This window comes from Manihot esculenta, chromosome 14, assembly GCF_001659605.2.
Source record: "Manihot esculenta cultivar AM560-2 chromosome 14, M.esculenta_v8, whole genome shotgun sequence".
Taxonomy (NCBI): domain Eukaryota; kingdom Viridiplantae; phylum Streptophyta; class Magnoliopsida; order Malpighiales; family Euphorbiaceae; genus Manihot; species Manihot esculenta.
The window spans coordinates 21,412,283-21,416,368 of NC_035174.2; positions in this window are offsets into that span (position 1 = coordinate 21,412,283).

The window sequence follows — 4,086 nt, forward strand, 5'->3', positions numbered from 1 at the left end:
AAATGACATAGAGTAGTGAGCTCAAAAGAGGATTAAAGCCTAAATTTAAAGTGAGTGAATCACAAGAGGAGCGATATCACTGAGAGAAACACATGAGCAAGTGTGTGAGGATCAAAGCCTTACTTTTGTTTTCTTTTGCATATTTGTTTCAAAGATAGTGCAAAAAAAGGGATATGGAAGCTAAAATTGACTAATTCTTCACATTTAAAGCCATTAGTGATCAATTTTAATGCTTGGACATAATTCTAAATGACTTTCATAGCAACATGAAGAGGCAATCTAGACAAATCAAATAGTTGTAACAAGACAGTATAAACAATCCCATAAACACTAGAAATTGAGGAAGCAAAGATAGACGACATCCTCTAACTCAAGATGGTGATTCTACATCTAAACATGAGGATGATGATTAGTTTGAAAGGAGACGAAGGAGGATGGATTGAGTTGAAAGAAAGAACAATAATACAAATTCCATCAAAATGAATATTCCACCATTTAAGGAGAGGAATGGAATTGATGCTTATCTAGAATGGGAGTAGAATGTGGAATTGATATTCGAGTACCATAATACTCTAAAGAAAGAAGGTGAAACCAGCTCATTGATTATGCACTTATTTAGTGAGACTAGTTACTTATCTCTAGACATAAGAATAATGAAAGTCCTATAGAATCATAAGAGGAGATGATAACAATCATAAGCAAAATGTTGTCCCTATATACTACTACAGAGAGCTACACCAAAAGCTGTAGAGATTGACACATGAGTCCATGTCTGTTAAGGACTACTACAAAGGCATAGAGATTGTCATGATTTGCGCCAGCATGGAAGAACATCGAGATTACCATGGCTCATTTCCTAAACAATGTGAACAAGAAAATTGCTAATGTCATTGAGCTACACCTAATTTATTATGGGTGGTGGTTGGTTTTAGTCTAATTAGTTTGAGTCTCATCTTCTCATAACACTACCACAAGACCTAGAGTTTTTATTCTCTCAGTGAAAAGCGAAAGATTTTTAGAGTCACCACTCGAATGAAAACCAAGATAAATGAAGGACTTAGATTTAAGCGACTTATCCCCAACAGTGGTTCATTATCCCTCGTAATTCTATATCCCATATCTAGGCTCGAGATAGTGGGCATGAGAAAGGGAATGTGTTAGGGCACCCTCGTCGCCTGGAATTTATTGCTTAGAACAAGCACTGGCTCTCTACATGTGTTTCTTACATTCTATCTTAATGTACTTATTAGAAAATTTCTTTTAGGCAAATGCATTCTAGATTAAACATGCACACTTATATCAAACAAGCACTCTTATAACAAGAATCTATTAAATCTAGCATGTGAGGTTTCTACTTTATTTTAGGTAGAAGATTACTATGTTTCCCTATTTACATGTTCCTATACCCATTTTAAGCCATTCCTTATACACGAGAGGAGTTCTTAAGCATACATGGTTTCTAAGTTAAGATCGAAACCTTATAAAGAAAGGATCACTAGGTTTCCATTATGCATTTGGATTCATTTTTACATTTTCATGCCAAAGTGAATAATCAACCCCTAAGCATACCAACCATGTCTTTAACATTCCAAGTTTATTTTAGAATTACCAAGTGATTTCTCCTAGCATACTAAGTTTCAATTACATGCATTTTTAGGTGAGAAAAGTAAGTAAAGCATCCATAAAAAGGGAGAGGAGAAAAGAATTAAGCTTACAACCATTCTACAACTAAAAGAAGGGAGGGAGAAGAAAATAATTAAATTGCAACCCTTAAACACTCTAATACAATTAAACTAGCTATTCCATCCTATTACAAGGTCCATGGCCCTAATACCCTATTCAAAGAGCCTTTAAAGTTGGTCTCTTGGACCACTAAAGGATTTGGACTCCTTCACGGGCTCCTAAGGTAGGCCCAACAACACTCCAAGTTAACAATTCTCCATGCACAAGGCCTGCTCCACCCAAGGTGGACAATTCGACCAAGAGGGAGTTGCTTCCCCTTTCAATGTAATCACAATTAAATAATTTTCATAATTATAAAAAGTAAAATTAAAACAATTAAATATAGAAAATAGTTAAAGAAACATCAACAAATAATAATTAAAAAGGAAACTAAGCAAAATAGGAAGTCCTAAACCAAATATGAAAGGAAATCCCTCTCCATCTAGGAGGGAGTTTGGACCACCTGAGTAAAGAGAAACACTGGTTGCCTTCTATGAACCTAATCTAACACTAAAGTAACATGTTAATTCGCAAAAAATAAAAGATCAAAGCACAGAAATGTGGTAGAAAAATCAAGAAAACAAATAAATAATAAGAACAACCCTCACCTCCTTTATACCTAATTGCACACTTTCTGGCACCAGAATTTTTAATCACGGAAAAATAGCAAATCAATACAGAAAAATCTAAAATTTTTCAAAAACAAACTAGAGGTATGGAACTAAAAAATAGAAAAAGAATCAGATTAAAAAAGTTCGTAAATCGGGAGATATTGCCATCTCAAGTTGACTGCCCCTAATTGCAATAAATTCTAAATACTGATTTTGTATGTAATATGGCATGGACCTAAAGGCTTGAATGTGAATAACTCAATTTTTCAAAACTAAATTTAGACTCATGAATCACTTGATTTGGTGAACTAAGAAAAAAGTTATAGGTCCTTGAAATGGTGTCATATGCTAGAACTGTCTAGATTGATACTAGTCGTCTCATAAACTTTGAAAATCATAATTTAGTTCAAAAAAATCATATCAAAGCAAATAATGTACAGAAGCCATAGGAAATTGCATGAAGAAAATAATAAAAATATTTTGAAAGTATTATCTTGGCCAATCGAGAGTGAATACTTGGATAGAAATGACATGCTCTCAATAAACATGCATAAAGTTTGTGTTGCTCTCAAATCTCACGCCAAACATAATCACCAAACAAACAAAATAAATTAAAGAATACACATGGAGATGTTTTTATGCCATACTTTATTACTCTTAAAAGAAAATTACTTTAAATCAACAAAGAAAAAAATAGAAGAAAAATGAAAAGAAAAGGACAAGTAGAAGGGGAAGAGGGGGTAGAGACAACGAAGAGCAGCTATTTTTAGGTTTTTTTTTTTTTTGGACTTTTTGGGAGAGGTTGAGAGAATTTTTTGGCTACCAAAAGTGGGGGAGCTATTATTACTATTAGTTAAGTTTTTTGAGAGAAAGAGATGTTTAAATAAGAGACAGTTTGATCTAATCCTACAAAAGAAAGGATTTCTATCTTCCATCTAAGGTTGGTCTGTAACATTCCAAAATGTTCAAGTCATAAATAGTACCATTTTTAGTACCACATAGGTATTTTTTCTACCAGTGAATAATATTATTAGAAAAATATTTCAATATTAAATTTGAAGTCAAAATAAATTAATTATGAGAAAAAAAAAGACTCAATATAAAAATCAAGTTATGATCATTTTAAAAAAACGATAGTATTTTTAAGAAATGGTAAATTTTAACTTTTAGTCAAAATTAACAAATTTAGTTTGGTGAAAATTAATAAAAGATATGTAGAAAATAAATATATTATTTGATGATAATTAAGGGTTAAATATAAAAGATAAGAAAGTGAAAATATTGTGAAATATATGAATACTAGAAAATTAAAAAGATTAAATAAAAAAATTATGGGTAAAAGAAGAAATTTTTAAAGAATTTAAAATTGTATTTTTATCTTGGCCATTAAATTGCATAGTGCTTGAATCAATTATAGTGTTCATTCTTTTAAAGAGACAACTGAAAAGAGAGGAAGTCAACTTCTTCCTCTCCTCCCAATCTCGTCCATATCCTCTCTCTCATTCCCATCTACACTTTTCTTTTTTATTTTTACTCCAAATTTTTAATGAATTTCTACATGAAATCAAACTTTTTTTTTTCACTCTAACACATTTATAAGAGTTTATTTGAAGATTAAAGGCCAAAATCAAGAAAGAAATCAAAAGAAAAGTTTATGTGAATAGTAATCTTAGAGAGAGGAAATGAAGGTAAGTAAGAAATTTGTTAAGAAAACCTTCAATCTTCCTCTCTCCATGCATTTTTGTTTATGAAA